Source organism: Myxocyprinus asiaticus, chromosome 4 (assembly GCF_019703515.2).
Source record: "Myxocyprinus asiaticus isolate MX2 ecotype Aquarium Trade chromosome 4, UBuf_Myxa_2, whole genome shotgun sequence".
NCBI classification, from domain to species: Eukaryota; Metazoa; Chordata; class Actinopteri; order Cypriniformes; family Catostomidae; genus Myxocyprinus; species Myxocyprinus asiaticus.
Window position 1 is genome coordinate 13,079,808 of NC_059347.1, and position 23,586 is coordinate 13,103,393.

The following is a 23,586-nucleotide window of genomic DNA, read 5'->3' on the forward strand; positions in this document are numbered from 1 at the left end:
CTAGAAGCTTCCCTGTCATTTTTTCTTCAACAACTCTGATCCATTTTCCAGCCCCCCATGAATGTCTGGAAGGCGTGCTATCAGCCCATCAAGGTCCTGATTGGCCCATGGTACGTACTGTCCTTGTGTTCCTTTGATTAAAATTGGACACTGTTTTGGACACTGTTTTCTCAGATATTTGCTGGGTATCTCTGCGTCACTCATGGAATATTGTTGCAGTTCCTCACTGTATGGTTGCATATCACTTGGATATCTTCTGGATTGATACATATGACCTGTGTCTTCATCAGATATGTCCATGTCATTTGTTTTTTCATCAGTTAGACCCACTCTACTTATAAATTCATCAGTTAGATGTACATTACTTGGGTGCTCACTTGGTATTTGCATGCTTGTTGTTCTTATCAGTCTTCTTTGTGGGCCTCTTTTCCAGCATGGCTTTTCTTTTGGAATGTCCTCGAGGACCAGGTTGCCTGTAAAATATTTATATTCTCTTTTAGGGCTGTTTGAGCTTGCTCTTGGAGTTAAGAGTCTGCGTTTTTCTTTAGATTCTAATCTTGTGAAATCTCTTCTTCTTGCTTGTTTTTCTCTTAATACTCGTTCTTCAGTCTCTATTATTTCTTGCTCTAATTCCTTCAGCATTTTTGTCAAATCTCTTTTGGGTGTAATTTTTACCTGTGACATTTCTTCCCATTCTTTTTCTTGTTCATTTTTCAGTTCTTCTTGCGTTGTAGCATATCCTGTTCTTCTTCTTGTCTTTTTCTCATCCCTTCCAGTGCTGATGTCACATCCTGATAGGCATTCATGATTTTCACACCTTCTGACATCATATTGCCTATTTCCTCCCTATTGCTTAAATCTTCACTGTCCCTGTCATTGTTTTCATCCTTTATATCTATGTTCCCTTTTATTTCTACTGTTCCTGATATGGCAGGGATTTGTTTTGCAGGTTGTTCAAGAGGTGGTGCATAAGGAGGTGGTCTCTCTATCTGATCTCTCAAGGATCACTAAAAGTATCTGACCCCTGACTTCCCCTGGGCTTGTGCTGGGTGGAGGACTTGTCTCAATTCCTAAAGTATTTTATTGGTCTTTCTCAGGTATTTCAGAATAGCATTTATTTGTTTTCTGTTTAATGGTTTCACGGGCATTTCCTCTGCTCCTAAACAATGTGAATTATTTTGCATCCAGATAATGTCTCCTCCTAGGCTAATTATGTCAAAACTCCAAAGCTCTCCTTCAGCAAACCAGCGACCTGTGGCTGTTATGCCTCCTGCCCAATGCATAAAAGTGAGAGATAGGGTTAATTCTACTTGACACCCTCCCAATGAAGTTACAGAAACATTTAATTCACTTATATCACAATATTCTAAATGAAAAGGTTCAAGGAAGTCAATCAGGGCTTCCCTTTCCTCCTTGTGTAAAAGACCCCTTCCTCTCCTTCCTCTCTTTCTCCCTTTCCCTCTTCTATTTCTATAAGAATCACTCATTATTTACAATGATTAATTACTGTTATTTCTTTTTTGTTTTAACACCCATATATTTCCACCCACATCTTTCGCATCCGTGTTGGGTCTCTGCTCAAAACAATTGTTACTTCCACCTTTCCTATGGTCCCATTTGTTGAGTATATTGGTGTTATTTCTCCACTACAATCTTTCTATATAATAGTGTCTTACTTCTCCACTGCACTGGCTGTAAGTCTGAGCATAACATAAGGTAGCCATTTCTAAGAATTGTTGCTCCTCCTGCCTTCCTTGGCCATCGACTCCTCGAACTCCTTCTTGCATAAGGCACATATACTGGGCCAATGGGTATTTGTGCTGATGATACTAGTTGCCCTAATTGATCAGGACTCAGCATATAAAGCCCATCCAATTGTACCAATGGTTCAAAAGTTAAATGCTTATCCACTATGGCCTGCCAATCAACACATGGCCATTCCTGTTCTATTTCACTCAAGTTTGTGATTGTAGTCAATTTATTCACAAACACTTTTTTCTTTTGTTCTGTCAGCTCCCTTTTTTGACCTACACAATCCACATATTCAGATTCTTTCCAAAAATGATTACTAGTTCCTTGTGTCTCTGTTAATAATCTTTCTAATTCTATCTTTTCCCATTCAGCCCTTATTGCTGAGTGTACTCTCTCAAATTCGGTGATGGCCTGGTTCCACATTAGAGATTTCTTGTTTTAGGAGGAAAAAAGAGAAAAAGTATTTTCTGTGTCTTTCTGTATTTCTCTGTCTACTTGCTCAGCCCTCCCTTCCTAGCTCCTTCTGTTTTCAGTCACCAGCCCTCCCTTTCTCGCTGTCTCTGTCTGTTCGGTCACGGTTCCCTGCACCTACACAATCAGCCTTGTGGTCTTCACTCTTGATGCGTGAGAGAGAGAGAAAGAGAGAGAAAAAAACAGGTGCTTTTTCTTACTTTTAATTTAGTTTCTTTATTAATAATTGTGTTTCTTTATCTGGATCACACTGACTACAATTTGGATGATGTCCAAATAATTGACAAAGCCAATATCTTCGAACATTTTTAGTTCTTGGAATAATTTTTCTAACTACTTTCACACTTTTTTCATCATTCATTTTATAACTTATCAAATACTAAGCCTAGTATACCCGTTTCTTTATAGCAGAGTTCTCATGAGAAAAACAATTACATGAATATATATATCAATACACTCAACCATACACTCACAATCTATTTCAACACACACATAACATAGCACAGTGCAGTCAGTGTAAACACAGCACAGTTAATACAAACAATGCAGTTAGTTTTGCAGACAACCCAACACAGCCAACACATACATGAATAGACAGACCAAACAATCAAACATTGACACTCTTCTTGCCTGGGCAACTTGCTAATTCAACCCTAAACTGTAGCGCTATTTTGGGTATATGCCAACCATCAAATTGTGGGCTCATTATTTCCCAGCCAGCTCAAAGGCCACCGTTCAAAACGGGCTCCTTCATCCTTACTGGTGTCGCTACAAATAGTGGTATCCACAAGATTTCAACACACCACTTCCACGGTGAACACGCCTTCTCGCGTACTTCAAATTTACGCCTTCCTGCAAGACTTCAAATTTTACACCTTCCCGCGTGACTTACATTTTTGCCAATTCTGCCCTCTCAGGGTGCTATTTTGACAAGCAGTGCCACCATCAAATGGGCTCACTGCTTCTCTACCAGTTCAAGGGCCTCTGTCTGTGCAGACTCACTTTCCTCACTGGTGCAGCATCCGCAAAGTGCGGCATCTGCAAAGTTTTCATGCACTTCAACTTATTTACAATACTTATTTACATTTGCATGCACAGTTTTTTGAAACCTGAAACCCAATTCTTTATTTTATCCAATTAGTCATTTAATTAAGTTAGAGACTGGAGATGCCTTTTCAGAGTTACCATACTTTGGGCCAAACCTTACAGCGGACCACACAAAAACACAATTTTAAGCAAAATTGCTTACAAAATTGCACTGGAGTTTTTGGCGCCAGTGATTTTGTGCAGTCAGTGCAAGCAAGCCCGCAGTAGTCCTCTTGGCCCCGTGCCAGTCCCTTCGTGGTCGCCAATGTTATGTTGTGGAGCGTGGATAGACTTTTCTTTCCCTCTCAGTAAGAAAACTCTCAAAGTCAGGAGTTAGGTGTCAAAGGTTAGAGTTTATTGAGCAATCCAACAAACCCGAGATGTCAGCTGAGATCTGATCTTTTTGGTACAGACCCTCATCTTTTATACAGTTTCTTATCTGGTATCACCTCATGCATACGCCCATCTCATTATTTTTTGTTGTCAGTGGATACCATCTGCCACCATTATTTCACAGAGCCTCTGACTTCTTTTTAATGGTGGAAACCTGGCTTTTAGTCTATTTAAAAAAAAAAAAAAAAAAACGTTTTAAATTCATTTATAATGAAAGTATACATTTTGAGTAAATAAAATATAATAGTCTAAGCATAATATGGTTATTTTGACCATTGGCTGTGTTAATCTTTAACTTAGCTGTGTTTCCCAGTGCCTTCTCGTGTCATGGTACCATTGTTTCTGCTACAGCAGAGTGCACTGTGCGTTTTCTTGCAGCATAAATACTTTTAATATCCTCATATGCCCTCTCCTGGGTCACACAAAGTCTCAATATCCTCATATGCCCTCTCCTGGGTTATACAAAGTCCAGGTTATTCTATATTAGTATTTTTCTATGTTTGATATATAAAAATATACTACGATATAGAAAAATGTACTATAGTACCTGTGCGGTTGTTAGGGTGTTCTAGGTGGTTGCAAGGGTATTGCTTTTGGGTGGTTACAAGGGCACTACAGGAGTGTTCTTGGTGGTTTCTAGGGCATTGTGATGCTGTTGCTAGGTTGTAGCTATGCCATTGCTAGGGTGTTATAGATGGTTGTTGGGGTGTTCTGGGGTGTTGCAAGGGTATTCATGGTGGTTGCTTATTGCTAGGGTATTTCTATGAGTTGTTTGGGTGTTCTGGGTGGTTGTTTACTTTTTCAAGCCTTTATAATATTCTGGTCCTGAGATATATAACGTCTTTCAATGTCTATGGTATTTTTTTCACCCATTTTATCGTCTGCCAGCATAATTTGTAAGTTCAATTGCTAAGAAAATTATCATAGCTATCCTCAACAAGACACACGATTTGAGGTATCATGTATATCTATAGCACAAATTGTGCAGGACACGTTACACACCAAAGTATAATACTTGCAGTAACAGGTGTGTTCAAATCCCTAATCCCAAGTGTCAGAAAAAGGGGTACAGTCAGGGTAAATTTGTGATCACATAGGGTACAATTTATGTGGTCGTACCCTCTAGTTACAATTTAAGGTACTAATATGTACCCTTTATTGATAGATAAGGTACAAATACATTTTCAACCAACTAAGGGTCCATGTCTGTACCGTTCCCCCAAACAGAGGTACAAAATAGTGTGACCAAATTATTTGCCTGGGGGATGGGGTGGTTCAATGCTGCCAAACCCTGCAAGTGCATGAAATTTACTTTGTGAATTCCCGAACGAGATCTCAACAATTCAATGAACACACAATTGAAAATCACCCAATACCAACATAAACTTAAATGTCGTACAGTAAAATAGTTCATGTTCACTGGCCTGTGGCATCTACAAGAGGTGAAAAAACACTTAATGCATGTCTGGCCATGTTTCTGGATTTTAGTGTTTATATTTACAGCATCAAGATGATGGCTTTTAATATAAAACAAATACATGAAATTAAATCACAAACAGGTTTAGAAAATGCAATTTTACATCATCTAAAATAAACAAGAGCTGTTTAATGGTCTGAATTTTTTCTTTAAATAAAATCATTAAACTTCAGTTTATCTTCAGTGAGGAGCACAAATTCTTATATAGCCTACTACTGTATAGAAACTTTTCTAAACGAGCAACTGAGGAGCTGCAACAGGTAATTTGCAGGGCTTTATTCAGATTCGTCCAATGGGATTGCATCGGCGCGTGTGCTGTGCGTGGGAAGTTTGGGATGGAACAGCGCTTGCACTCAGGACATGATGGATTTTTGACTGACTGTCGACGGAGGATCTCCTCAAGTTAAAAGAAGTTAACGTAGAAGAGGTACGTTTAACTTTAAGTGTTGTTAAAATTTGCTGGTATTTTGTCTATTTGTCCAGTTTTTATGTGCTTGTAAGCAGTAACGTTCACCTTTAGGCAGTCGCTGACTGGGCCGTTGACTTGTTCACGTGCTAACCAGATTTGCCATCCCGCCAAAATACAACATATTGTTTTTCTATTTAAACTTTATACACAGATCTAGATCAGTGGCTTTATACAGAATAATTGACGACAGACCGTCGAATGATTGACAATTAATGCACACCCCATAATGGTAATGCGTTATGGCCATTACACCTCAGGTTTGCATGTATTTTCAATAATTCAACGTTCGAGACAATCATTCTGCTTATACCATGGTTACAACACCTCAGGACGTTTTCTTCTCAGGTGCTGCACCAGAGAGCTGCTGCTTTGAGGCTTTGTACAGCGTGTGTATCGTCTATGATTGTTTTCAGTTCAGTTCAGCAATAATATCATCTTAATATGCGCGATTACAGTTGGAAAGATGCCAGCTTTAATTCTGAATGCCCAAGGTATAAAATCAGTATTCATTTATTACCCTTTTGCTTACTCAGCCACAGTATAATCACAATGAATGCAAGTAATATCATTATCATTATTTCTTGCCTGCTATCCTTGATCATGTTTATATATGTTTCTCTGTTTGTGTTAGCATACTTGGCACCAACCCCTTAAAGTTGGCATGAAACGGAAGTTGCGACCGACTTCCATATTGAGATGTATTTCTGAGTGAAACAGCTTATAGAACAAGACAAAAATGTAGGGCGGGGATTTGAGTTTATCCATTGGTTGTTGATTGGATTGTGAAAATATGGGCATTGCATAGCAGAACGGAGGCAGATCTAAATGCGAGTTTGCAGTGGAATCACACCCCCTACCGCCATGCTGCTCGAGTCAGAGCCGGTTATCTGTGAAATTGAGCAGCGATCTCAACACATTTATTATCAAAATTACAACATAAACGCACAAGAACATTGTGGTCTTGGCTTACGAAGAGGCTATAGCCATTGAAAAACGAGTGAGTAAAAGATAACCGTATTTTAACGTTTTGAATCACAATACACTAAATATAAAGGGGAAAAAAACACTTACTCGTGCTGTGCATCTCAAGATTACTGCATTCAAAAATATAAATAAACTCCAGAGGCATCGCATTGTATTCATTAGTCATCACCTCAGCAATTCAGGCATGAAATGTCTCAAACACAACCGCAAATTCGCCGTTATTCCTCCTCATTCGAAATGTAAATTCAAGCCAGCTGACCCGTAACCAAGGAAGTTTGGGTTAAAGAACGATAGTTTTGAAGGAAAACAGACAAAAGGGTCTGACTCTTTGTCATCTTCACCAACATGTGATTGACGCTTCGTTCAACTCTATGCAAGGTTGTGGTATTTATAAGAAAGGGGCAGGGTTTAAGCGGACTGTGGTGATGGGGGCATGGCCGAGCGACGACTGTGGAGAGCGAGGCAGAGAGAGTGAGTACGGTAAGTATTGACACCTTTGGGAAATCACTTCTAATAGCTGTTTTGTGTTTGCAGTAAGAGCGGAGAGGGATTAAAAGGGCAATCCAGACCGCCGTAGGGGAGAAAGAGTTGCACGCAGCAGTGTGTTCATGTGTGTAGTCATTGTGTTGAAGTCGGAACGCTTTCTGAAGTTTGTGTGGGAAATAAAAACGCACGTTGAATTGTTACCCGTCTCCCGCTTCCTCCTTGAGAGAGTTAAAAGGACCTTGTCACATGGACTAAATGATTGGAGAAGTCTTGCACAGGTCACCAGAGAGAAGTCTGTCGTTTCACCGGAAGATTGAGTCATTACATGTTGATTAAAGATTATGAGGTAAAAAATAAATAAAAATAAAATAAAACATGCATGGATTAATTTTTTTAAGCACAAATTCAGTGTAGCGTGTACCTCTGATACTTGAGGTGAGAAGGAGTAAGTAGAAATTTGGGCACAGTCATACAGTCTGAAGAAACTGCAAAGAGCCTGTCACAGATCTGTGTAAGGGGTGAGTGGATTTCAATAGTATAACACATTAACTAGCCAACTAAGAGCACATTAATGTTTTTACAGGACATATATTTTAAGTCATTTTTATTTGTTTAGCGCTTTTCACAATAAATAACATTTCAAAGCAGAGATAGCAGCAATACTCTTCATATCTGAAGAGTAACAGAGTATATTTGTGTGGTTGCAAAATTTAAGTTCAGATGAGAAAACTTGTGTTTGTGCATTTGTCTAATGAACAAATATTTTTTTCTGCACTTTTTATTTGGCTCCAATGGATGCATCTTCTATTGAGAGATATGCAAATGCCTTGCATGTACTGTATGGCAAGATGCTACCAGACACCTTGGTTATTAAAAACAAGATCGGATGCAGCAAACTTTTACATTAAAAAGTTAGTTAAAATGAAATATGTAGTATTACTTTTAAGCAAAATTGCTGAATATATGTATATGTATCCTGCAATATTTGATGACAAATCGTGATTCTGAGATGTTTGAAGTGTCAAACCTGTGACAATGTGAACAAAAATGTGAGAAATGTCAAATTATTAAATGTGTAATGTTATTTAATAAATGTAATTAAACATCATGTTGGCAGTTTTTAATATGCTGTATATAGTACAAATTTGCCCTTCATAATGTGCAAAGGGCTCGTCACTGGGGCAGTACCCTTAAAAGGCCAACTTTGCACCTTTTCCAAAGGTACATTAAAGTACCATAACGCTGAGGTCACCAGTTAGTCACCAAGGGTACATATTTGCCTCTTAATAGGTACATGCTGTAAGGGTACTAATATGTACCCATGTAGGGTACACGAGTGTACCTTTGAGGGTACTGCCCCTGTGACAAGCCATTGTACCCCTAAAGGTAAATTTTTTGCAAATTTTGTCTGACAGTGTAAGAGCGTATTGATGCTTGCTTTAGCAGGCCCCACTCCTTTAAATTAAATAATTCTTCTGTTTTACTTCCACAATTAGCACATCATTCAGATTATGCCTCTATTTACAAAGTAGAGCTGAAAGTCAACATTCACTGAGTTGCTTTTTTCTCTCTCCTGTGACATTTGTCTTTGTGTCGGCAGGTTAAACTGACTGACGTTTCCCCTCCCTAGAGTGCAGTTCTATTAATCTGTTTAATATGCGACAGAAACAGTGCAGCGAGACAGCTGAGAGCAAAGTAATGGATCAGCCGAGCATAAAGCTGCCTGCTAGCTCTGATAGCTGCAGGTCAAGGCTGTTTTTTTAGTTTATTAGTTTTTCTAGTTTACAGGACCAAAAGCTGTAAAGCAACAGCTGTAAAGGTTTTGAACTTATGAAAGGGTTAGTTCACCCAAAAATGAAAATCAGTCATCATTTACTCACCCTATAGTGTTTTGTTCTATACCCACATACTTTTCTTTCTTCCATTATCTGTCTGTCTGTCTGGCTGTCCGTCCGTCTAGTCTAATTTAAACTGGATCATGCTGCACTCTAGGAAAACGAATTTGTATCTCTAAATCATCTTTTAGGGCTCCTGTTCTCCCACCCTCCTTTTTTTTTTTTTTTTTTTTTTTTTAACTAAATGAGGCAACTCGATTGCACAAATGAAAATTCCTCATAAATTTAGCATGACAGTGTTTTAGTTCATTACATATGGTAAGTTATTAGGTAATTTGTTCATTAAAAGTGCAAATTGACAAATTGTCAAATGTGCAATGAGCTGGTGTGCAATGAATGGGCTAAATGCGGAGCTTAACTGATGAGACTGAGTACAATTACATTTGAGCTTCAATAAAAAAAAGAAACAATGGACATAAATGCATCTCCATTATAAAACAATCCCATAAAAATGGTATTAATTATTCCAAAATTATAACTATTATAACTATTTTCATATTAAAGTTTTGAAGTAAAAGTGTTTTGAGGGGGGCCTGGGTAGCTCAGCGAGTATTGACGCTGACTACCACCCCTGGAGTTGCGAGTTTGAGTCCAGGGTGTGCTGAGTGACTCCAGCCAAGTCTCCTAAGCACCCAAATTGTCACGGTTGTTAGGGAGGGTAGAGTCACATGGGGTAACCTCCTCGTGGTCACGATTAGTGGTTCTCGCTCTCAGTGGGGCACGTGGTAAGTTGTGCGTGGATCGCGGAGAGTAGCATGAGCCTCCACATGCTGGGAGACTCTGTGGTGTCATGCACATTGAGCCACGTGATAAGATGCGCAGATTGACGGTCTCAGAAGCGGAGGCAACTGAGACTTGTCCTCCACCACCCGGATTGAGGTGAGTAACTGTGCCACCACGAGGACCTACTAAGTAGTGGGAATTGGGCATTCCAAATTGGGAGAAAAGGGGATAATAAAAAAAAAAAGTTGCATGACAGTGTTTAATAATATGCAGCCCATTTGCTTGAGGTTCCTGCACCGCGTGTGTCTGAGGGGTATGTCTGTCTGCCATCTCTGGTATCGAATGGTGTGAGTGCAAGGAAATGTAAACACAGGCTGCGCTGCTGTTTTGTCTGGGGTTTTTTTTCTTTTTCTTTTTTTCTTTCTCTTTTTTTCTTTCTGGGAATGTGCGGGTTAAAAAAAAAAAGTTGGTAATCCTGGAATATGTTTGACCTTTTTTTGGCTCATTTGAGCATTTTGTGTGACCCCACATCACAATAAATAGACCAAACAAATTATATTTAAATAAAACATCAATGCATTGTGGCTGTAGAATAATACTTAGTGGGGTAAAGTTTAATGTTCAATATTTAAATATTCAATGGTTCATAAGAGATCATCTGAAAAGTCCAATATAAATTGTTTTCGTATGTGTATCTGTTGGGTTTTCATTTCTGGAATAACATACATTACACCCTTATTATAAATATCATAATGTATTTTTTTTCCCCCTGCTGTTTTTAAATGTTTTGTACTGTACAATGCAGAAAGGAGAACTGTAGTGCAACAAGTCTGGCAAAACAAAAAATGAAGCAACTTTGAAACAGCATGCTGGAACAGATGTAAAGAAACTGGTAAGAAGAAACAGCAGCTAGCGTTATACAGGGCCACACTGCACCTGCATTGGCAAATTTATTATGAATACATTTAAAAACATAAATTGGAATCTTTTATAAACCACCTCACTAGAGCCCAAATAAATGCCTTACCTTTAATGAGAAAGGCTCTTACCATACACTAAGCTCACCACATCAACGCACTTCAACAATATATAAAGATTAATATTGGTACTGTTAGGTACAGAAGCAAGAATAAAAAGCAAATGTACAACTCACTGGGAGTGAGTGAACAAAGCTGAAGAGTTGATCTTGCTGTTTCTTTTGCAAACCAAATGCAAGAGAAGCACTAAATAGTTTTCAGGGAGGATAACAAACACAACGTCCTCTTTATGAACACCATTTATCAATCAAATACTTACCGTGTGGCGCACTAATCTCAAGGGAGAGGCACACTTGTGCTAAATAATGGAGAATTGAGCTTAATATTAGCAACAGCATTCTCTAATAAGAGGTGCACACCAAGTGTACTCAATAAGAAATGCGTATAGACACTGACAGACATAATGTTTAAAAGAACATATTAAAGCCATCTTATTGGTCACTTCTAATTACAATGCATGCAACCTTTTTAAACTCACAGTAATTGAGATAGATACATGCATTTAAAAATTCACTAGTAACACTGGACCATTTAAAATGAACTTGTGAATTTAAAAATGTGCTTAAAAATTCTTAAAAGAGTCTTAAAGGAAATGATGACCATTTACAAGACCTGTACATGCTGATTATAGCCTACTGATAAAATTCTAAACTAAAATCTTAATGTAGCCTATCATTCATTTTACCCAAGAATTTTACTGCATTAGTCATTCTAAAGACCAGCATGGCATAAAGTTTCTGGGTAAAACCAGAATGTTAGGGTGTATTGACTAATTGAAACACTTGTAATGAGCTTGCTTTTTTATATATTTTAAAATTAAACTTTTTTACTCATTTGGTGAATCTTTGGTTGTCTTGAAAAATTGCATGTCCGCAAATATTAAAACAACAGAACAAATTTTTATATGTGTACAGGGGACATTTAAGGTATAATATAGTTGCCCCCCTACAAGCACACCTGGCCCCCCCGGCCACCCCGTCAAAATGGTCTAGAACCGCACCTGCTCCCTGAAGGTCAGCCCCAGCCCTCCCCTGTTCTTTAAAGTATTTATTCTGCTCAAATATCTAGGTAATTCAAAGGTATGTGAATGTATTGGATGTTTTGCATGAGTGACTCATGTTATTTAGTTTGTTTTGTAATAAAAACATATTTTTAATGTGTGACTCCATCTCAGTCTTCACTGGGTAGAACAAACTTGTGTTCTTTCTGAGTGCAAGTGGTTCCCTCTTAGCTTAGATTAAGTCCTTGGGTGAGAGTCCCAAGGTGGCATAGTTGGCTACATCAAAACTCATTTAAGTCTGCCCTTTCAAAGTCCCCAACGCCCTTTTGCCACAATCAGGCTGATATTGATAACTGTTTTAAATCCTTCCAATGAGCTTTTAATAATCTAAGAAGCTATACAGGTAACATTTGTGTCATAACTTGTACTTCAGTAATATATGCACATTAGTCATTCTTCTTGACATATCAAACTGTGTAACTGTGTGAGAGGTCAAGTTGTGGTCATTCTTCTTACTCGATTACATAAATGTAATTTGTATGAAAACCAAGAAAGACATCAGATATGCTCTGTCATTCAATTTGGCCTCTGGTCAAAGTGTCAGACAATATGACAGCGAACATTGGACTGTAAATTGAAGCTTACGTTTTTGTGTGAATGCCTGCATATGTGTGATGGTAATGCAGCATGACACATCTGAAATGAGAGTGTGGTTGCTATGGCACAGAGCCAGGAAGGGACATACTGTGGCGTAAATGATTAGCATTTACATAATGCACTTGCTCAGGGCCACATTATGTATGACATTCCCAGTCCCATGATATTCCCAAAGGATCCTTGCAAACCTCATCTTCCTACTCGTGCATTGACTAAAAAGCTTTGTGATCAATAGAAATTTTTTATCTAATACAATTATGTTGGCTCCATAAAGCCATTATTCTACAGAAATAGTTTATTTTTATTTTTATTTTTTAAATCCTTAAACAAAGACCAAAATGTCTGACTGTAAAACCCGAAACATTCTCTACACATGTACGTGAACTCAGATCACACAGCTTGTCCACCATATTTTAAACATGTGGTCCGGTTCAACATGCTTAATGTGCATTCTTGTATTATTGTGGCAAGAACAAACCTCAGCACTCAAGGGGGTCTATAGAGTTGCCTTCAAACATCTGTGTGATTAAACTGCATGTGTTATCATTCAGGTAGGTTACTATAAATATTTTGACTAACTTTCTTGCTCAGCAATATTCTCTTCAGACTTTTGTTCCGCCATGACAGTAGTTGTGTTGAAAGAGAAAACTCACTGTAGAGTTCACACTAATCTTGCTATAGCTCCCCTTGAGGCAATGTTAAGAATAAACGCATTCAGTTGTTGCATTGTGTATTGCGTTTCGACACATTTCGGAATGCAACAATGCGTGAATTTGAGCTTGCGTTGCAAGATGCGTCCACGTTCACGTAACTGAGTAGAGTATGTTTCGACCCTAACCCTTCCTGTTGCTTTCAGGCTACATCCACCAAACTTCGCACAGACCTTCAGACTGTTCTTACTCAAATTGCTATGACTTTTATAAAAGATTTACAGTTTTTTCATTCAAAGGAATTACAGTTTTTCATACAGCATGCATTCAAAACTCCCCAAAATCCCATAGACTTACATTAACTGAATATTCAAACGGACCAAGACTATTCAAACTCACACAGTCAAAAAATTTAAATAAAAAAGAATAACTTTAAAATCTGCTTTAACTGTCTCTCTCTCTCTCTTTTTTTTGTGCCTTGAGTGTTTGCCTTTCTTTCTCTCCATCCGTCTGTCCATTCCTCTTGCCGTCCATCCTCCATCCATCCATAACCTTCCATTTGTTTTCATTTTTATTAGTGTTAAATTTTCAGACAATGTTTTGTCAAACCAACATCAAAATTTGTCTTGACAAACTTTACTTATCTAGTTAGTTATTATAATTTCTGTCATGATCTTGCTACTTTAGTCTTAGTTTATTCTTGTGGCGGGATCATGACAGGTCCTTCCTCAAGAACCGTGACAATTTCTTTATTTAATCGCAATCATAAGACTTGAAACGTGTGTTATATATTTTATGTGTCTATGACCCATATTTTACCCTGTGTATTTCTACACAATCTAAAGTCATTTACAGTGAGTAAATAATAGACAAGTGGAATGTTTCTCTGTCTTCCCTCTGAACATGACCATGGTAGTGTAGCTAGAATGTTTGACAAATCAATGGCAGACATCATCAATAGGCATAACAGAGACTCAGACACTGGCAGACACACATTCCTATTCAACTGCAGCAGAGAACATTTTAAGGCAGAGGACAGCAATTTATAATGCTGTATGTCCCAAAAGATACAGTATTTGGACACATAAAAATGTATGAATCTCAATGCATTAGATTATGAAATCTCAAGCCAAGTGGAATCTGCAAACAAGTGATTCTAGAGCTTATCACAGAACTGACTTCATTGGAAATACTTTTAACAAACTGGTCTTAAGATGATTTTTAGGATGTATGACGTCAGTCCCCTCAGATTCAGACATGTCCTAGAAGAGTCATCACAGGTATAATTCATCACATTATGGTAACGCTTTAAAATAAGGTTCCATTTGTTAATATTAGTTAATGCATTAGATATCATGAACAAACAATGAACAATTGATATGATTTTTTTTTTATACATAATTTGTTAATCTGTTGATGATAATTAATAAAAATACAATTATCCATTGTTAGTTCATGTTAACTCATGTTGTTAACTATTTTATTGAACTTTATTGAGTGGTGGTGGCGTAGTGGGCTAAAGCACAGAACTGGTAAGCAGAAGGTTACCAGTTCAATCCCCACACATTGTGTCCTTGAGCAAGACACTTAACTCCAGGTTGCTCCAGGGGGATTGTCCCTGTAATAAGTGTACCGTAAGTCGCTTTGGATAAAAGTGTCTGCCAAATGCGTGAATGTTGTTATAAAGTGTTACCCACATTAATGGCATGTTCATTTAAACTACTTTTGAAATGTTTTGCTTGAAATTGTGTTATCTTTCTATAAATACATGCCACTTAGTTTGGTATTTTATTATGCCTTTCTAATGCAATGCCATTCATACAGCTTTTAAGTAAGTTTAGATGATTTTTGTAACCATTGTAAATTCACTTTATCTGGATATTGGTACTGTAGCAGAATGCTACTTAGTTCAGGTTACACTGATACAGCACTAACATGCTGAATCTTTTTACGATTAATTTCTATGTCTGAAGTTATTTTAGTATTTGCTGTTTTCAGTTTTAGTAACGCATATACATTAATTAGCGTATTGTATACTGTACAGTGTATGTTATTATTTGTATATTGTTGAGTGTAATTATGTGTATATCAGATGTTTAAATTGTGCGGTGTTAATTTGATGTAATTGTAAATTGGTACTGTCTCATCACTGTCACGACTGCTATGTTGATCGGAACTGCACCCAAGAATTTCACACACCATTGCACTTGTGTATATGGCTGTGTGACAATAAAGTGATTTGATTTGATTGATTTGATTTAATGCAGTGCTTAAGATAAAAAAGGCACTGATGATAACAAACTTCTCATTGCTGGTATTAAAACAATCTTTTTGAATACCTCAACTCTGAAGGTCCATGAAAAGTAAGAGAATGGTGACCAAAACATTGAAGCTCAAAAAGCATATAAAGGCAGCATAAAAGCAATCCATCCGACTCCAGTGGTTAAATCCATGTCTTTAGAAGCGATATGATAGGTGTGGGTGAGATCAGTATTTAAGTTCTTTTTTTTTACTATAAATGTCCACTTTCACCAGCCCTCCTAAACGCTGTTCTCTGCTAAAAGTTCTTTTTCTTTTTGGCAATTTACATTCTTCATGCATATCGCCACCTACTGGGCAGGGAGGAGGATTTATAAGAAAAAAGGACTTAAATATTGATCTGTTTCTCACCCTCACCTACCATTTCGCTTTTGAAGACATTAATTAAATCACTGGAGTCGTTTGGATTACTTTTATTCTGCCTTTATGTGCTTTTTGGAGCTTCAAAGTTCTGGTCACCATTCACTTGCGTTGTATGGACATAAAGAGCTGAAATTTTCTTCTAAAAATCTTCATTAGTGTTCTGCAGGAGAAAGAAAGTCATACACATCTGGGATGGGATGAGGGTGAGAAAATGATGAGAGTATTTTAATTTTTTGGTGAACTATTCCTTTAACACCAGGGGAAAGGTCTTGTTCTCTGACACTTTCTGGCAAGGCAGGATGTGCATCTATAATTATCTGCATCCACACTATCTCTCCATCCACCTGCATCTGTCTCTCTGGCCTGTCCTACTGATCGGTCTTTCAACGGCAGACATCACGCTTCCACTATGGTAGATCCTTTATGCAGGAGACAGGTGTCGCCAGTTATTGATTTCACACCAGCCCTCCACAACACAGACCCCAAACCATGCAGAACCCCCCTGATCTTAGATTCATAGCATACATAATAAAGTATGTTTTAAACTTCCTTAATGTTGATGCATGGAAAGTGAAGCAATGGGGAGAATATGGGTACATGACTTTGAGACGCTGACAATATAGATATTTTCGGGCACGTATTGGTTTGTTTTGGGTTTATGAATGAGGACAAAGTGTGATGGTCCAATTGTTACCTATTTTATGATGTTATAATATATTTAATTGTAAGCTTTGTCATATAGTGCTGAACTGTTTTGCTTTGCATAGCTTGTCGAGGAGAGGTGTGCTATCTAATTTTGGTTTAAATTTGTAATTTTTACATAACTATCACATTGTACCTTGCGTTCAAACTATAAACCCTGTCATATACCTCTCTCTCTCTTCTCACTCTGAGTACTGATAATTCTATCACTTTTAACATGAACTAGTGACTGGAGAGAGACAGTAAGTACTATACAGGTCCAATTACTCTGCCCCCTTCCATTAACATCCTGTGGTACAGTGTAAAGGTGCAGAGGATGAATAGAGTGGCTGCTACCTCTCCTTTCAGCCAATTACAGGCCACATTGGCCCCCAGTGTCACAACCAAAACCACTGCTGCAAGACGAGACTGTGTGAGATGAGTAACAGTGTGAGAGGTCAAGCTGTGGGTAGCCAATAGGCTTTAATCTACTGCTGTGTTTCAGCTCATCTGGACACTTGTTATATTACAATAAAGCTTCAGCTTCATACTGTTTGGCATATGCAATGCTTTTTTGAAAGATATGATAGTCATGTTTAATTGATGTGTAATCTCTGTGGTCATATTTGATCAGAAATGCTGGAAGTGTTGTATAAGCATTTTTCATTCAATTAAAAAAACAAAAACAAATTCTATAATCAGAATCAGAATCAGAATGAGCTTTATTGCCAAGTATGCTTACACATACAAGGAATTTGTTTTGGTGACAGGAGCTTCCAGTGTACAACAATACAACAACAATACAAAAACAGCAGCAAGACATAGATAATAATAATAAAAAAAAATAATTATACACATACATACAGACACACACATACATACATACACACATACACATGGGTAGTGCAAATATAATACAATCTGATATGTACAGTGTAAATACAAATCTGTTATGTACAGTGCAAATGTTTTTTTGTTTTTTTGTTTTTTTCAGAGGAATGAAATGGCAGAAGAGGTTGGATGTGTTGGATAAATATATGAAGACTAAACTGTGTATTGCACATAGTTATTGCTCAATGGGGCAATATAACTGTTCATGAGATGGATAGCCTGAGGGAAAAAACTGTTCTGGTGCTCAGAGCTCTGAAGCGTCAGCCAGAAGGCAACAGTTCCAGTTTCCTCTCTCTGGAAGTGTATAGTTCTTGAAGGGGGGAATCTGATGTCTGATTTTGTAGCTGAACCAAACCAGACAGTTATTGAAGTGCAGAGGACAGACTCAATGACTTGCTGAGTAGAACTGTATCAGCAGCACCTGTGGCAGGTTGAATTTCCTCAGCTGGCGAAGGAAGTACAACCTCTGCTGGGCCTTTTTCATAGTGGAGTCAATGTGGGTCTCCCACTTCAGGTCCTGTGAGATGGTAGTGCCCAGGAACCTGAATGACTCCACTGCTGCCACAGTGCCGTTTAGAATGGTGAGGAGGGTCAGTGTTGGGGTGTTCCTCCTAAAGTCCACAATCATCTCCACCGTTTTGAGCGTGTTCAGCTCAAGGTTGTTTTGACTGCACCAGACAGCCTGCTGTTTAACCTCCCTTCTGTATGCAGACTCATCGTCATCTCGGATGAGGCCGATGACAGTGGTGTCATCTGCAAACTTCAGGAGCTTGACAGAGGGGTCCTTGGTGATGCAGTCATTGGTGTAGAGGGAGAAGAGTAGTGGGGAGAGCACATATCCCTGGGGGGCACCAGTACTGATTGTACAGGTGCTGGAAGTGAGTTTCCCCTGTCTCACAAGCTGCTGCCTGTCCATCAGAAAGCTGGTGATCCACTGACAGATAGACATGGGAACAGAGAGCTGGTGTAATTTATTCTGGAGTATAGCTGGAATGATGGTGTTGAAAGCCGAACTGAAGTCCACAAAAAGGATCCTTGCATATGTCCCTGGTCTGTCCAGATTTTGTGGAATATGATGCAATCCCATGTTGACTGCATCATCCACAAACCTGTTTGCTCGATAAGCAAATTGAAGGGGATCTAGAAAGGGTCCAGTGATGTTCTTCAGGTGGGCCAACACCAGTCTCTCAAATTATTTCATGACCACAGACGTCAGGGCGACAGGTCTGTAGTCATTAAGTCCTGTGATTTTTGGTTTCTTTGGGATGGGTATGATAGTGGAACGTTTGAAGCAGCATGGGACTTCACACTGCTCCAGTGATCTTTTGAAGATCTGTGTGAAGATGGGGGCCAGCTGGTTAGCACAGAATCTAAGACATGCAGGTGAAACGCCATCTGGGCCCTGTGCTTTCCTTATCCTTTGTTGTCGAAAGACGCAGCTCACATCGTCTTCACAGATCTTAAGTGCAGGTTGAGTAGCAGGAGGGGGGAGGAGGGGGGTTGCAGGAGGTGTTGGTGTTTGTGTGAAGTGAAGGTCAGAGCGGGTGTGGGGTGTGAGACTGGGCCTTTCAAATCTACAGTAGAACACATTCAGGTCGTCAGCCAGTTGTTGGTCCACCACAGGGTTGGGGGCAGGAGTCCTGTAATTCGTAAGTTGTTTCATGCCACTCCACACTGATGCAGGGTCGTTAGCTGAAAACTTGTTTTTCAGCTTCTCAGAGTATCTTCTTTTAGCCACTCTGATTCCCTTATTCAGTGTATTCCTGGCCTGATTGTACAAGACTTTAAACCCATCCCTGTAAGCATCCTCTTTGGCCTGACAAAGCTGCCTGAGTTCTGCTGTAAACCATGGTTTTTCATGTTAAATGTTAAATAAGTCCTAGTAGGAATGCACATATCCTCACAAAAACTGATATATGATGTAACAGTATCTGTGAGCTCATCCAGATTGGTGTCTGCAGCCTCAAAAACACTCCAATCAGTGCAGTCAAAGCAGGCTTGTAGTTCCAGCTCTGCTTCGTTGGTTCATCTCTTTACAGTCCTTAATACAGGTTTAGCAGATTTTAATTTCTGTGTGTAGGTTGGAAGAAGATGAACCAGACAGTGATCAGAGAGTCCCAAAGCTGCTCTAGGAACAGAACGATATGCATCCTTTATTGTTGTGTAACAATGATCCAGTATATTTCTGTCTCTATAATGCTATTACATTAAACATTAAAGCTGTTTAGATGACCCGTGCCCAAAGCTGCAGATGGCTATGGCTACCTCTGATCAGAATTAAAGATCCTTTGAAGAATTAAATTTCAATATTCGTAAAAAAAAAAGAAATTAATAAAAAAAAGAAATTAATTATAACATGTATAGTTTTGACTTTCAAATCTGATTGGAGCAGCCACATTCAAAGCAGTTGTAAAGTAGCTGATGTACAGTGTACAGTTATAATAAATGGTTGAATTCTAATAGAATGTACCAAATTGCTTGAGAACCCGTAACCAGCCTACTATTAGACTAATGAACTATATTACTTGGCAGAAGAATTGTGTAGTCTATTCTACTAATAACTTGATCACTTGACAAAATCAGCTTTGTCACTTTACATACAATGCCTTAATGCATCTGTTTAACAACACAGATTGTTTAATGTCACGGGGGTTAAAATTAGATATTAATATTTGATTCTTTGCCAACAGGCAATACGTGTCAGGATCATTCTGGTGCACAGACTGATTTAAAAATTAGATGTTATATGCATGTGTCTGTTTATATTGTAAATCTGTGGCATTCATCTTAGCATATATTACATATATTACATAAGTTTTATATTAGCAAATGGTTTACCTTTGAGAACTTAAAGTATTATGAAATAAACATACATAATAACTGGAGAAATATAATATTACAATACTTAAAAAAAAAAAAAAAAAATGTTTTAACACAACATTGATTCGAGCCCCTGTTCTTTTGCCTTTGTTTTTCCTGTGTGAAGCTGCCAATTAGATGGAGGCACAGACTCAAATAATCCACACCTGAAGACTTGCCTATTTAAGAGGTGCTGGCTGCGCTCAGGCAGCCGCTGCCCCAGGAATCCAGCTCCTATGATTGATGTGTTTGATTTGATTTAATTAAAAAAGGAAGTTCACTTCACACAACACTTTTCTATACAACAACAGTTTATCCTCCTGTGACCCTTTGCCTGCTGTGTGCATTTTCCATTTCCGTTTTTAATTTGCAAATAGTAGCACCTAATAAAAATGCAAATACACAGGTATATAAGTCAGCTTTTATAAATCAAATTGTTTATATTTCCAGGAGTGTTGGTTATTTTTGTTTTTAAGACATTACAGACATTACAGCTGATTTTTTGTAAAGCTGCTTTGGATCAATGTGTTTTGGGAAAAGCACAGGCACGCACACACACACACACACACACACACACACACACACACACACACACACACACACACACACACACACACACACACACACAAACTATACAAATAAAAATTATTTGAATTGATTTTATTTTTATGTTACAATGTTTTCTCTACTTTGGCAACAAAATCTTAATGTTCTCTCTTTGCACTGTCAAACAAACAAGTGATAGCCTGTGCTGTGGCACTTTTCAAACAGAAATTAGCATAATTAATTCTGATTCAAAGTAATGGCCAGCATTGTCCATCACTGTCAATCATGTTAAAATTAAATTAAGCTTCATAAATTCAGAATCTATGAACTGATTACCATTTTCCAATGACTGTCAACCATGCTGAGTGGTGCAAACATCATCTGAAGCCTGAAACTGAACTTTTGACCAGAAGTTTGGAGTGAATGCACTTGGCAGCATTGGAAAGCTATTGTATGCTCCCTTGCACCCTAATTAGTGAATGACTTAACCTCCAGTGTGTTGTCTGACTGTACTGGTCTTAGATCAGTTTGAAAGGCACCCTATTATCATCCTAACTCTATATGCAGTCTCTGACAGCAACATTTTCCAGCTTTCAGATGCACCCATTGATTCTCAATGGTGATAAAGCACAGTGGATATAGGATTTCTATGGTAAGTCTGACTAAATGTCCTCGTAAAAGGACATCTTGATTAACAGTGTGCTGGTTCGCAATAAATCTCTGAAATTTTCAATATGCCATATTGGATGAAACTAGAGACTTTACTCTTTTGACACAAACTGGTTTTAATTTAAAAACGTAATGAGGTTTCGTACCAGATGTTTCTCCCAAAGACAAACTCTGCTGAGACTGGTGCCATGTTGTTTTGTCACATGACTCCATGCGTTGAACCCTTTAATGACAGCCTAGAGTGTCCTGAACTGAGATCAGTCAGTTTAAATTAACTTAAATTATGCGTAGCGTACAGCGAAGCCAAAACACAATGTCCTCGCATGAGAACGAGGGGGTGCAAAAGGTTAAAGTGACCACAGCTGTCCAGCTCCAAAAAAAAAACACACACACAAAAAAACACACCATTGCAGTAAAGGCACTCTATAGTTCACTCTTCTGCCACTCTTAAATCTAAAAATGTTTTAAACTGGTTTGTTGCATATGGTTACAACACATTCGAGATGGCAAAATGTCATTTTGCCACCAAAGTTTCAACTGAATGAAATTTTAGAGCTACAGCAGAGGGAGAAAATTATCAATGAATTGCAATTTAAATTTCCTCACACAAAGCTATCATAGTCATATGGAGTACTTTTTATGGTGCTTTCATCATACTTTATTTGTATGTTTTGGAGCTTGACAGCTGTAATGACTATCTGACATTGTCACTGAGTTGTCATATGGAAAAGAGCTGCTGTCTCTTTTTGTGTTCCATGGGTTGAAAAAAAAAAAAACAGCATTCAAGCTTGGAACGATATGAGGGTAAATAATGTAAGAATTTTTATTTTGGGGTAAACTATTCATTTGATAATAATATTGACCAACTGACCATGCAGCTACCCAGTCTTAAGTAGTTATAAATAGGTGAAAATGTCAGTTTTGAATACATGGATACCCTTTGTGGGTTAATGCTGCACTGCTGCTCTCGACGCCAGGCGTGCTACACTATGACTGATATTTCCTCTCAAAGCTCACTGTAACAAATGGTGTGTCATCCTGCACTGTGGTAAAGCCTGACCCCTGTATTGATTAACCATCATCATCCAATTTCTCCCTCAACCTTGATTTATGAGCGACCGTTGTTTTTACATTAGCCGTCAAATCTGTATTTTCTGGATGGGGTGGACAGGATAATGGCCTCCTGACTTCCGCTTCTTGATTCCGGTTCAAAGTCCTTTGCCCTTTTCAGTGTTAATGTCATAATTGAGAGAAAACTAATGCACTTTTTTCCCATTAGTTTATGCACTGCATATTTCTTGCAGTGTGTCCCTGTTTTGAAGCATTTTTCTCCCCAAAATTGTAGCTGTGGGGTAATGTGTGCCTGATGCTTTGGGGTAGGCAATATTGCAATAGTGAGCTTGAAATAATATTGCATTGGTCTTGATGAGAAACTTAAAGGCAAGGAAGTGGGGGCTAATTTTTTCAAAGAATCATACAGAGTGCTGGAAAAGAGAAACACACTTTTCAAAGAAAATTAGCAGGGGTTTTTCCACAAAGTGAAGCAGTGAAGAAGCTACCTCAGCCTCACAAAAAAAGTGAAAAACCAAAACAATGACAATTATTTTTCATGTTCTAAACAGCCATTAAACCTTTTTCCTGGCTGATTTATAGATATGTTTAAGAAAATGTGAATAATGTGCACAAAAGAATGTTCAAAGTGCAGTTCAAACAAATGTCAAATTGTCCAGATACTCAGGTGACATTTCACCCCACGCTTCCTGTAGCACTTGCCATAGATGTGGCTGTCTTGTCGGGCATTTCTCATGCACCTTACAGTCTAGCTGATCCCACAAAAGCTCAATGGGGTTAAGATCCATAACACTCTTTTCCAGTTATCTGTTGTCCAATGTCTGTGTTTCTTTGCCCACTCTAACCATTTCTTTTTGTTTTTCTGTTTCAAAAGTGGCTTTTTCTTTGCAATTCTTCCCATAAGGCCTGCACCCCTGAGTCTTCTCTTTACTGTTGTACATGAAACTGGTGTTGAGCGGGTAGAATTCAATGAAGCTGTCAGCTGAGGACATATGAGGCGTCTATTTCTCAAACTGGAGACTCTGATGTACTTATCCTCTTGTTTAGTTGTACATCTGGCCTTCCACATCTCTTTCTGTCCTTGTTAGAGCAAGTTGTCCTTAGTTT